The following is a 14,358-nucleotide window of genomic DNA, read 5'->3' as shown; positions in this document are numbered from 1 at the left end:
AATCTCCACTACCAATTAAACATTTCCGTACACAGAGTCCTACTTCCAGCTGAACTCTCTATGAAACACACACACCAGAAAAGAGAGACACATAAAGATAGGGTGGTGGCAATTTACAGATGAAGCTTCAGAGTTTAAATGTAGTCTGTGTTTTTCCAACAGTGCTGCACATCCAACATATTTTCTCCTCATCAATGTACAACAGCAAAGTAATAAAAAAAAAAACCCTATCGTGTATTCTAAAAGAAAGCAGATTAAAAATGGATTTTCATATACATTGTTTTAAATAACCGCATTGACAAGAAATTCCAAACAGCCTGCTGCAGCTTTTTTTGATATTGAAAATGTGTCTTTTTTATGTGTTCACAAAATATGATAATACAGCCTAAAGCTGCTGAGGAGTAAAAACACAAGCCCGATTATGCAAATAAACAACATTACAGGACTGCAGATGCAAATATCTAAATAATTTTAAGTAAATGAATTATCATAGTCATGTGTTATTATAACTGGGGACAAAGCAGATAATCTCAGAAAAACATATACATTACATGAATTGTTAACAAGATATAATACAGGCCCCCTGAAATAAATGGCAATAGTTGTTTATATAAAGTATTCTCTGCAACATTATTTAGTCAGTAAAATTATTATAATTTATTCAGTGTATACACAAGTCAAGATCAAGAGGACATGGTAAAAAAAACATTTGAACTATTTCCTGACTAACAATTAAATGTTCTCATCCTATAATACACCGCTAATTTTCCTGTGGTAAGTAATTTTACAATTACAGTCATAACATATAACATATAGCCAGAACGGCCGACTAATGCCTTTACTCCCTAAGGAGGCAAAAGCAGGCCGGTTGAGCTCCAGCAGTCCTCATAACTTTCTACAGGTGCGTGGTGGAGAGCATACTGACCTCCACCATCACCTGCTGGTATGGGAATCGTTTGGCTGTGGACAGGAAGGCTCTGCAGAGCGTGTTACGAATAGCACAGAAATTAACCAGCTGCAGCCTGCCATCCACAGAGGGTATTTACATCAGCCAATGCACGAGCAGAGTGACCCACATTATGGGTGAGTCCTCCACCTAGCCCACGGACTGTTATTATCTTAACGTCTTATGATTACACCAACTATTTATTATGATAAATCATTACTTATATAATTGTTTCACGAAAACATCTCATTAAGATAATAATGAAGGTTTTTATGTCGTCGGTATCTATGTTATACTCTTGAAAAAAATAAAGTTGTTTTATGGTGATAAAATGTTATTTACCTTATTATCTCAAGATTAAATTGCTTAATTTTGCAAGTAAATAAGGCATTTATCCAAACATCCTAATATTACAAAACCCATTTTTTATAGTCAGTGGTTTATATATGTTATTATCTTAAAATAATAAGGTTTGTTTAAAGGATGTGTATTTATCCAATGATAGCAAAGCTTGATTTGCCATTGTTGTAGTTTAAACATCTTATTAATAGAATCTAAAAAAAACATTTTTTCCTTCAGATAATGAGAAAAATAATCTTGGTTTGTAACAAATAGTAGGTGAGTCTCTCTTTGTTTTACTGAGACCTTCTATCTTTTTTCGTCCTGATCTCAGTGTTCCTTTGCTCTCCCTCATTTCCCTCCTCCAAAGAAGAGGTCTGGAGTTACAGTCAATAGAGCAATTAGTGACTTCATGTTCCTCTTCATTGTCAAGAAAAAGCAAGGATACACACATGCACAGATCCGCACATGTTGTGTGGCACACACACACCCCAACTGTCCTCTGTCAGCCTCTGTACTGACAGGCACCGGGCAAAGGTTCACTTTGCCATTGCTAACTATCTCCCTTTCTCCTGCTCTCCTTTTGCTATTATACACTTTCCTCTTCTCATGATTTGCCTTTTCAAGAAAATAGCTAACTAGCAATCTCTTTTTAAGCACCTTTCCAAGGGTAGTCATTTCCATTTCCCTCAAAAGTTACAGACTCCCCTTCATCCAGTTTCTTGCTGTTATTTGCATGGCAATCAAAATATTTTTTATACATGCAATCTGTTCCTTTTTGTCTTTTTGGTTCAATCTTTTTCTGCCTACTACCTTTTGAAAATAGTTTTTTTTATTTATTTGCAGATGCATTAAATGTATTAAATGTAATGGCATTAGTGGCCTTGCAAAATGCAAAGTATGATGCTTGTTTGGTCTCCATTTCCTACTACTACAAATGTTGCTGTTCAATATTATGGAATTTCAGAATACATTTGCATCTCAAACTAGAATGTCTTTGAAAAGTTAATTAATCACAGCAATTCAGTTCAAAATGTCAAACTCATATGCTATTCACAATCATAATGGACAAAATAACACATTTCAAGCATTTATTTGTGTTAATTATGATAAAATCTAAACTTCAGTTTCTCAGAAAATGAGAATATAACATAAGACCACTAAAAATTTTAAAAATTATTTTCAATAAAGAAATGCTGTGTTATGGCGTAATACGGCCTACATAAACAAGGGGAAGATTGCTAGCCTGACAGCTGTACAGCAGACAGTCACTGACACCTTACACAAAGAGTGTAAGCCACAAGAGGTCATTGCCAAAGAAGCTGACTTTACATGGAGAGCTGCATCCAATCAAATTAGTGGAAAGAGAGTTTAGGGGATATCCACAGGGCATGGACTGCGGCTGGAGTCAGTGCTTCAAGAATAATCATACTTAGCTATATCCAGGACATGGGCTACAGACACAATATCAGAAGAAGAATATCAAAAGTAATCTCTTTTGATAAAATCAAGGCTTGCATTTCATTTAAAGATTAAGGTCCAAGAGTCTAGAGGAAGAGTGGAGAGGCAAATAATTAAAGTTGTTTGACATCCACTGTGAATAGTTCACAGAGTCATATCATGTGCTAGAATTGGGCCACTGTGTGGCATTTTAGAGCACTTCATGCGTTCTTACTCTGGCAAGCCTTATGGAGATAACGATTTCAGTCTCCAGAAGGCCTTGGAACCTTGAACTTGGTTTTATAACCATCGTATCACTGTGCATGACTGCCCAGCAAAGTGGTCAGAAAAAAATCTTGTAAAAGAGAATCAATGGAGTACTGTTAAAAGAAGACGAGAAACCCAAGCCAGCAATGCAAACAAAGTAAAAGCTGCTGCTGTAAAAGCAACCTGCTACTAAACTTCTTTAAAACCCTGGCAGAGCCACGGACTGATCACTCCCATGTCATGCTGTGCTGATGCAGTAATTATTGCAAAAAAGTACTGATGTGATATCCTTGGGCAGTACAAGGCTATAGCTTTCCCTAAACAAGCATTTCTGTGTTAAAATATTGTATTGTGTTATTTTTATTTCTCTTAATATTGGTAGTATTCAAATTTTCTGAAAAACTGTATTTTGGGTTTTTGTTAGCAATAGACCATAAACCTAACAAATAATGCTTGGAATATGTTACTCTGTGTGTAAGAAATCTTGAATATATACAAGTTTTACTTTTTAACTTAATTACTATAAAAGTGAAATGCGAACATATCTCCTTTGTCCTGGCTTCTCTTTATTGGCTCCCTGTGCATTACAGAATTAATAAAATAAATTTATTGTTAGCTTATAAATCTTTGAATGGTCTCGTTCCTCTGTACTTCAAGGATCTACTCCAGCCTTATCGTTCTTTGCGGGCTTAGATCAGCCGACCAGATGCTTTTAGTTTGTCCCAAAAACTAGGCAAAAATTTAGAAGAGATCTAGCCTTTTCTGTTATGGCTCCCAAGGTTTGGAATGCACTGCCTTTAAACATCAGAAAGGCATCTTTGCTTCCTATTTTTAAGTCTCTTTTAAAAACAAATCCTTTCTCAATAGCATTTAACCAGTTGAGAGTTCCAGCCAGTAGCAATTTCCTAATTTAAATAGGGCCGTCTACATCTCTTTTGCACCTGTTATCCATTGCATGCGCAATCTTTGACAATCGCACGCAACATGCCCAATTATTGCACATGCAATTTATTTATAGTATAGCAAATTAGCACCTGCTATTTGGGATCTTTGAAGATCAGGCCCTATATGTTTTAAATGTCTGTTGGATGTCTTCCATTATCTTTTATTTATTTATTTTAGTATGTGCAGCACTTTGGCAAACTTTTTGTTTTTAAATGTGCTTTATAAATAAATTGAAATTGGATTTTTGATGATATTCTGAATTACAGAGATTCTGAATCACAGAGATGCATTTGACTCATGCTTTATCAGATTTTAGATTTTTTTTTTTTTTTTTTTTTTATTCAAACTAGCAGGCAATCTAATCTAGAAGTGGGGACTCGTTCTAACATCTTAGTGGTCAAGAAAAGTAGAATTTCTTTATCTGCCAAACCCCTGAAACTTACTTTGGTCTGACCTGATCTTTAATCCTAGAATAATAGCAGCTTGGTCGTGACCTGCCATTACACTGGACCAAATGAAAATGCCTCCTTAGGACACATCAGTTGTAGTCAAGTGCACAATTTAATGTATGGCACAGAATTCATATAACTTTAAAGCCAGAAATGAATTTTGTAAGCCTCACCCACTGAAATGGCAGCTAAAGAAAATGTCCATAAAGATCAAGAAGGTGAGACGTTTCTTAAATTATGATCCCAGAGATTTGTTAAATTAAGATCAAGCATCAAAGCCAAGACCTACAACATGCGCTGTGGCGGTTCGCAGCCGAGTGTGAAGCAGCTGGGATGAAGATCCGCTCCTCCAAGTCAGAGGCCATGGTACTCGACCGGAAAAGGGTGGCTTGTCCTCTTCAGGTTGGAGGGGAGTTCCTGCCTCAAGTGGAGGAGTTTAAGTATCTCGGGGTCTTGTTCACGAGTGAGGGAAGAATGGAGCGGGAGATCGACAGACGGATCGGTGTGGCTGCCGCAGTAATGGGGGCACTGTGCCGGTCCGTTGTGGTGAAGAGAGAGCTGAGCCGAAAAGCGAAGCTCTCTATGTACCAGTCGGTCTACGTTCCTACCCTCACCTATGGCCATAAACTTTGGGTCATAACCGAAAAAACGAGATCCCGGATACAAGTGGCTGAAATGAGCTTCCTCCGTAGGGTGACCGGGCACTCCCTTAGAGATAGGGTGAGGAGCTCGGCCATCTGGGAGGGGCTCGGAGTAGAGCCGCTGCTCCTCCACATCGAGAGGAGCCAGTTGAGGTGACTCGGGCATCTATACCGGAAGGTGTTCCAGGCACGTCCCAGGACACGCTGGAGGGACTATGTCTCTCGGCTGGCCTGGGAACGCCTTGGGCTCCACCCGGAGGAGCTGGAAGAGGTGTCTGGGGAGAGGGACGTCTGGGTGTCTCTGCTGAATCTGCTGCCCCCGCAATCCGGTCCCGGATAAGCGGAAGACGACGAGTACGAGTACGAGTACATCAAAGCTGAAAAAAGCTGGTTACTCTATTCAAATCACTAAAAGGCCATGTGATCTGCTGGCCTCCTTGATATTCAAATGACTCTTACTGGTATTTATTACCAGAGGGTAGACCTTAGAGCCCACACAGCAAGTAGGCGAATGATTCAGGAGTGAATCTATGTGAATCTGATGAAAAACGCTAAATATTCATAAACATCAGTGAATGAATCACAACATCCTAGCACTTCCTACAAAAATGGAGAGTTCACATGGCTTATAACAGTTATTTCTTCTCTTACATCGATCATTGCTGACACAACCTTTTTCTGTTTATTCCCAGTTGGTGACTGTATAAAAAGGTACTTTGAAGGGTAACCCAACGAACAATTTAAATGGCGAACATTACATTTTAACTTTAAAATTTAATTTTCAGTCTAAATTCTGTGACTTGTTTCAACAAAGAGTTTACAGTTCCTAATACAAGATAAGCGAAACACCGCAGAACATCCTTGGAAGAGAACATTATTTTATTTTCAAATGACAGACTGAGGTGTCATGATTTATTTATTAGTAATTCTGTCTGCTGGCAATTTAGCTTTGAGTATAAACAGACAAGATGTTTTTGAGATAAATAATTACCACATTGCTTATCTGAAGCTGTTTTAACAGATGCCTCTGGTAATTACCATAACATTAATATCCAAACTAATAGCAAACTCTTCAGGAGACAGAACCCCCGGAAAGCTGCTGGTCCGGATTCTGTCTCACCAGCCAGCCTGAAGCACTGCGCTGATCAGCTGTCTCCAGTCTTCACAGACATTTTTAACACCTCACTGGAGACATGTCATGTGCCAGCCTGCTTCAAGTCCTCCACCCTGTTCCCAAGAAGCCAAGGACCACAGGGCTTAATGACTTCAGACCCGTCGCCCTGACCTCTGTGGTGATGAAGTCCTTTGAGCGCCTTGTGCTCTCACACCTAAAAGACATCACCGACCCCCTCCTGGACCCCCTGCAGTTTGCCTACAGAGCCAACAGGTCTGTAGACGATGCAGTCAACTTAGCCCTTCACTTCATCCTCCGGCACCTGGACTCCACAGGAACCTACGCCAGGATCCTGTTTGTGGATTTCAGCTCTGCCTTCAACACCATCGTCCCAGCTCTGCTCCAGGAGATGCTCTCCCAGCTGAGTGTGCCCGACTCCACCTGCAGGTGGATCACTGACTTCCTGTCTGACAAGAAGCAGCGCGTGAGGCTGGGGAAGCACGTCTCTGACTCCCTGACCATCAGCACCTTCCCCCCAAGGCTGTGTTCTCTCTCCTCTGCTCTTTTCCCTGTACACCAACAGCTGCACCTCCAGTCACCAGTCTGTCAAGCTTCTGAAGTTTGCGGACGACACCACCCTGATCGGACTCATCTCTGATGGTGACGAGTCCGCGTACAGATGGGAGGTGGACCATCTGTTGGACTGGTGCAGCCAGAACAACCTTGAGCTCAACGCTCTAAAGACAGTGGAGATGGTTGTGGACTTCAGGCAGAACCCAGCCCCACCTGCCCCCATCACCCTCTGTGACTCCACAATTGACACTGTGGAATCTCTCCGCTTCCTGGGAACCATCATCTCCCAGGATCTCAAGTGGGAGCCAAACATCAGCTCCCTCATCAAGAAAGCCCAGCAGAGGATGTTCTTCCTGCGGCAGCTGAAGAAATTCAACCTGCCAAAGACTATGATGGTGCACTTCTACACAGCCATCATTGAGTCCATCCTCACCTCCTCCATCACCATCTGGTACGCCGCTGCTACAGCCAAGGATAAGGGCAGGCTGCAGCGTGTCATTCGGTCTGCTGAGAAGGTGATTGGCTGCAGTCTACTGTCGCTCCAGGAACTGTACACCTCCAGGACCCTGAAGCGGGCAGGGAAGATTCTGGCTGATCCCTCCCACCCCGGTCACAGACTCTTTGAGACTCTCCCCTCTGGCAGGAGGCTGCGGTCCATCCGGACCAAAACCTCACGCCACAAGAACAGTTTTTTCCCATCTGCCACCAGCCTGGTTAACAAAGCCCGGAAACCATCCTGACATTCTCCCTTTCCCCAACACCCCCCACTTTTTTGCTGACAGGACACTTGTAACCTGTAACTCTATGTGTTACATTAACGCTCAGCTTGGACTCCTGCTTTACTTGCACAATGATCACCTGCACTGTTGTATTGCTCTTGCATCTTATACTGCTCTACTTTTACTCTCACTCACTTAAAACTGTGCACATATATTTATATTATATTGTAGATATGTTTATATTGTTTAATTTGTACTGTATTGCACCGACTACGCCAAAACAAATTCCTTGTATGTCCAAAAACGTACTTGGCAATAAAGCTTTTCTGATTCTGATTCTGATGAAAAGTCTTATGGCTTTAGATCAAGTATGTTTGTTGTGAAACTAATGTAACTTGAGGGTTACTCTTGTTTTCTGAAGAAGGCAAAGGTAAACAAGTGAACAAAAGGTTCTCTTTTCACTTTTAATTTTGAGATACAAATAAAGTCAACATTTGCCATATTTCAAAGGCATAGTAAGAAAGTGGTTAAATGTTTTTGACAAAATATTTGGATTCACTTCACAGGCAGTTTCTCAGTGTATTTGACTACAGTTCTGGATGAGCTGTTTTCTTGTTGTGTCTGACATATAACTGTGGATGGAAGAAAACCTAAATTTCTGCAAAACTATACAAAAATAAAAGGCAGCCCTATGATTAAGCTGAGCTGACACCCAAATCTATAAAACCAATATTCACCATATAAATAAAATCCTTTTAATGTGTAGTAGTTGTTATATATTATGATTGCATTTACAAAAAGAAGTTAGAGTAGCACTGCTGAGAAAAGCAAAACTACAAGTTGGTCACTATTTTCCTACCTATATTGTATTCCTTGAATGACAGACAATGTATGCTCATAATTGCATCATTTTTGGCTGCAGTCTTATAAATGTCTGTTGAGCAAAAATAGAAATGCAGATATGTTGATTCAGCAGTTACAAGTACGAGTTGGACACTGAGATATATTGCAGAACAATTTTTCTCAGAATCCCCTTCTCTTATGCAGTAGTTTCATATCACTTAAGTTTATGACTGATTAAACTGACTAGGTCATTTCTTTCCAAAAACGTATAGTCATTAAGAACTAGCAAGGTCATCAACAGGTTTACGGTCCCCCATTTTGTTCACAGAAACCTCTTCAGTTTTCACAATGTTTATTTGCAAAATTGCATGAAAGACAAATAAAACCTAGAATTCAAACCCATTTGCAAGCTTGATGGTTTTCTTAAGTTGGACCTTTCATGTTGAGTTCTTGCACATGTATTGAAGAAGTCCCCTGACTTTTACCCAGCTTTAGTTGTAATAGATTCCAGCCCAATGTTTTCTCCATTAGATAAAGTAGGTACAGCTGAAAGATGGATAAAAAATTAAAATCTATTCCAAATAATTATTTTCGTTTTGGTTTTCTTTTGTTTTGTTTTTGTTTTGGGGGGGGAGGGCTTGTGTGGGTCATGGGCAATGAACAGACTCACTGCAGAATGACTCATGCAATTTATACAGCACTTTGTGGATAATAGATAGCAAACTACAAAGCACTCAAATGGATAAAATGTACCCTGTAGTTAGTGATGATAGAGCCATAAAATTACTTATTAAATTCTCTCAAGAGCTTGAGTTTGAGCAAAAAATTACTTCTGAGTTGAGTTGGCAGGGGGAAAAGGAGGATATGAGTGTTATATAAATAGAAAAATGAAGCTGCCAGAATGTGACGATGACAGGTAAAAGGAAAAATTGCTCACATCATTAAAAGGTACTTTGTTAAAACACCTTTTGAATTAATTTGTGTTTCTTGAGTAAATACTGGGCATTAATTATACTGAATCTGATGATTTACTTTAAAAGGACATATGCTTTTAAATCCTTCCTTTTTACATTTAAATCATTCAGTTTTGGTCTATATAAAGTGGAACTGCAATGCTTTGGTCTGAATTCCTTGGTGTTCTAGCTCCACGGGCTCCCTTTTTTACCTCTGTTCTGAGTTGCGTCTGAGAGCAACTCGTTTTGATGTGGCCTCTTTAAATGTTATTGAGGCACTTCACACCCCAAAAAGTTGTTCCGCTCCACAGCATTCGGCTATCTTTGTAGTTTGATAGCATAGAGTTATCCAGCGGTGCATAAACCATACAAAAACGGCAAAAATAATGCAAAACTGTTAATGTAATAATAATATTCAAAACACACAACTGTTATGTCCACAAGGAGCTAAAAGCAGCACACAGCACTAACATAACTGAGGTGCGTCTAACATAAGCAGAAGGTACGATGATTCTGCTATCAGAACAATGGCCAGGACGTCATATCAACACACAATAAATTCATGTCTAAAATAAAGTTTGTTGTCATTTTCTTTATTTGCAGCTTACCACTTTGCTGCACCCATCATTTCCATAGACAAAAAAAACTGACCCCTTAATCAGAAAGTCTTTCAGCAAAGTCTTGATACTGGCAGAGGTTGCTGAGGCACTCATCATTGAAGTGGGGGAAATAGGAATTTTCCCACTGATGTGGGATGATTTGAATGAAAAATAATATTTAACCAGGCAATTTGAAGAGGTTCTGATGCCTGGAGACAGTGTAATAAATTGTGTGGGTTAATACACCCAACAACTGAACATTTAGACTTTTCCACTTGCAGCTTCAGCATATTTGAGCTTGGACTACAAAATGGCAGCGAGAAATAAAAATAGCGGTTACGTGAAATTGATCAACCCGAATGCCATTACCTAGTTTAGCCATTCTGTAGGAAGTACTGTGATGTAACAGTTAAAAAAAAACATAGCAGATGGTAGAGAAAACTGAACAGAGTCAAAAATATGACCCAAACAGAATATAAAGATATCTACACAGCACCTGGAGAGACTGAACTGAACATTTCTGCACTTCTACAGACTCCAACAAAATGTATTTAAGGGCTAAAAAAGTAGATTTTAACTGTATTAAATGTCACTTGCTTGGTATGTTTATTTTGAATCTTATGACCTATATAAACTTAGCTAAACTCAACCTGAGGTAATTTTCAACTGTCATTGTAGGACTTTCCACAATTTCCTCCTTTAGCTAAGGGCACAGTTTGCAGAGAGCTTGCATCAAAGATATTTAATTATACAAAGGCATTCATTAGGAAAAAGGTACAAAAAAAGGCTACACGGCATTAAAGGCTCCACAGCATTAAACAAATTTTATTGCAGAGTGAAGACAAAAATTTGAGAAAATATGGGACCACCTGTGCATTAGAAAAACTGGATGTTTCTCCAAACTGACAACACAAGACTGAAAGAGAGTAAGGAGGCTGCCAAGAGGGACAACATGGAAGGAGCTGCAAAAAATTTCAACAAGTACTGGTTCTACATAGTTCTACATATCTTATGAATTCCGTATATGCTTTGACTAAAAAGTAGGATTGAGAGACAGAAAGTTTTGCACAAAACCTTCAGTTTTCTCCTAGGAAGGTGAAGAGGCATTTTATTATTTAAGCATCATAAGGATTTCAAGCATACATCCAGATCACAAAAAGCATGGCTAAATGAGAGAACACTTTGCAAAGCCAACCCAGTGTTCTGACCTAAATCCATCAGGAAATCTGTGGGTCACCAGAAGGAGGCTGTGGACAAGAGATGTCCTCTGAATCTTTTGCAATGACGAGTGGGCAGCTTTTACCAAATCAAGATGTGGTATGTTGATAAACTGCTTCCAAAGAATGAATCTTGAAATTGAATCAAAAGCAGCTTCAAGGTGTTGAAGTTTGGTTTCCACACTTACTGTATGCAACCAGATCTCCTATCTTACAGATCTCCTTGTTTTTAGTTAACTTGTAGAGGATAAGTGTTACATTATATGTGTGAAAGTAAATTACATTACAGAAACCTGACACTTTATCAGGGGTGTGTACACTGTTGCGGGTCACTATGTGCAAGAAAAGAGCACTGAGATCCTCTTGCCAGATGCTATTACTGCAACTGAGGCCTACATAAAAGCACAACAAAGATGATCAGGCTTTAAAGCGGCAGCCCCTACTCAACCAGTTGTTATTTGAGATGCACTACAGCCTTTTAAATCATGTCTAAAAACTCACCTTTTAAATTTGGCTTTTAATTCACGTTTATTTCCTTTCCCATGAAATTAAATGCCGTATTGTCTGCCTATATAGTGTGTTTAGTTCATTTCAGTATTTGATTGTTTTTTATGTTTTATTATCTTTAATGATTTTTTTGTATTTTTTTTAACAAACTTGTAAAGCACTTTAGCGGAGGGAAAAAGAAAATTCATCGCTGAGGTCTGGAATGCCAAGAAAAATTCAGCTGCTCGTGAAGCTGAAAGAAAGGCTGATCAACCACCTGTGTAACGGGCAGGGGGAAGAACTGATCCATTCTTCCCTCTGAATAGCTACAAACTTTAGATGCTTATTACATGATGTTTAAAATAAAATGACAGCACAAAGATACATGAGAAAAATAACATTACCAAAACAAGAAAAACCCAAATCAAACCGCAAAGCCAACAATAGATAATCAGAGAAAGGTCAAGGTTTTAGCTTTGCCCTCAACGTGTTGCTGTGTTCGTGTATGTGTATTTCTGTGTGTGCTTTTCTGACATTTATATCTGGTTTATACGGAAGCAAGCTGCCACTAATAATATTTGGTCAGGACAAACAGGCAATGAAGCATAAAGTATTGCTGTTATAAACAACATATATTCATAACCAGCAGGTGGGTAATGTCAGCAAACTCATGTGAAATAAATTATCCTATGAGTATGACATTGAAAGTACCCATAACTCAATTATGCCTACGGCTCAGATATAGTCTCCTTACAATCCATAATTCAACAACAGAAAAAAATAGAATCCCCAAAAACACACATTAAAAAAGCCTGAGAAACTGCTGGGTGAATCCATGAATTTAGCAAAACCCCTCTACTGCTTTTTCACTCAATGCCAGAAAGCAAGCTGGTAAAGCCCTTTTTAGTCTCATCCCAATTGTACTCTTGCTTTTAACTCATGGAAAATGTTCAGTCAAGTTCTGTATTTTACAACAAGGGCTGTTTCTACTTTAGCTACCTTTTCCAGTGACTAGGGACTTTTGTTTTTTAGTCTATGAGCCCTTGCATTTTCACTGTGTCTACTAGAGTAAAAACTGATTATTAAGGTAGAAATTTACTCCAGAAAATGGCCCCGTTTAGAAAGTAGTACTTTGATATCACTCTAAACCTTCAGGGTGAAGCTTTGTTGAGGAACAGTACTGAGCTTTTTGAATTGGTTAAATATTTTAACCATCCTGATTTAGTTATCCACATTTAAATTCCTCCACAGTTCATATTTTCTGCTAACATTAAATGTAAATCATGCTTTCATCCATCTGTGGAGACATCCATCCGTTGTCTATATCTGCCTATACGCACAGGGCTGCGTGGGGGATGGTGCTTATGTCCAGCGGCCGTTCTGCAAGAGGCAGGAAAGACCCAGGCAAAGGTTGCCAGTCTGACACAGAGACACACAGGAGAAACAACCATCCACTCACACACACTCATTCCTAAGGACAATTCAGAGAGACCAATTAACCTAACATAAATGTTTTTGGTGCAGTGGGCGGAAGCAATTTGAAAAACATGCAACTTTCATGTGGAAAGACCCCAGGCCAGGATTCAAACCCAGAACTTTTTTGCTTCAAAGAAACTGTGCCACTGTGCAGCCTTCTGTGGAAACAGGGGGAGTAAATCTTTAAGTCAAATGAAAGGAGGAGGAAACTTCTCAGCATCAGCAGATATAATTTACAAAAAAAAGGCATGGGTTCAAATCCTTCTTCTTACACCAAAAATAATGAAATGTTTTAAATTATAAAAATGTTATTATCTACAACAATCCTTGATGAAATGATCAAGAGTTTATATTTTTATTTTCCTTCAGTTCATTTAAACTGTGCCTGGAGTGTTATTACAGGTTCAGTGCTATACTAAGTCATTGCCTAAAATTTCTGTTGGTGCTTTGGTCCTTCAAAGTCAGAAACTGTAATGAGAACCCAACCAGAAAATGGACCAAGTAGACCGGAAGGCTGCAGAAACTCTGCAGTTCATGCAGCAGCACCTGGAGGAAGCAGAGCATTTATACAAAGATGCTGAATTCCTGCCTTCTCCACTGCTACTGGAAGAGATGCAGCAGGCCTTTCGGGGTTCTAGTCTGGTGTTTGCACTGCCAGGGTATGGCCTGCCGCGGTATGCCTCCTCTCCACCTCCTCAGTGTGCTCCTCCAGCCCAGTACAGAGAACTTTGGCAGCTCAAGCCCACCTTGTGTTGGAATCATGGGTTGATGCCTCGCATGTTCTTCGCCAGGTGTAGGCAGGGTTCCACGGCAGAGACACTTCACTTTAGTCTCAGAGGGACCAAATGGAGTTACTGCATGCACCAGTGCACCAGTCAGGTGTGCCTCATCACTGTACAGTGGTACACCAGTCTGGTGTGCCCCATCTCCAGGTTTCAGGATGCCACTCATTGAGACATTGAGAAGTGGAGCCTGCAGCCCGGACACCTCTACTCCTTCTACACGGTTCCTGGCCAACTCCCCCAAGCCACCTCAAGATCCCAGAACCTGCTCCACGCTGCCTCAAGGTCCCAAAACTTGCTTTTTATGCTCCTCTATGCCTGACAGCGCCTGAGCCTGCTCCTCGCTGCCTCTGAGCGGTTGAATCTGTGCCAAGCTGCCTCCAAGCGCCAGTGCCCGCTCTTCACCTCAAGATGCAGCTCCTGCCTCCTTTTGCAGTACCCGAAGTCTCCAACAAAGATGTCCAGGTGGACCTGCCTTGTTCTCTGGTTCTTGAGTTCTCCAACAAAGATGTCCAGGCAGACTCGTCTTGTGTTGTTCTGGAGCTCCTCTGTGCTCAGGCTTTAAAACC

This window comes from Girardinichthys multiradiatus, chromosome Y (genome assembly GCF_021462225.1).
Source record: "Girardinichthys multiradiatus isolate DD_20200921_A chromosome Y, DD_fGirMul_XY1, whole genome shotgun sequence".
NCBI classification, from domain to species: Eukaryota; Metazoa; Chordata; class Actinopteri; order Cyprinodontiformes; family Goodeidae; genus Girardinichthys; species Girardinichthys multiradiatus.
Note: the sequence above shows the minus strand (reverse complement) of the source record.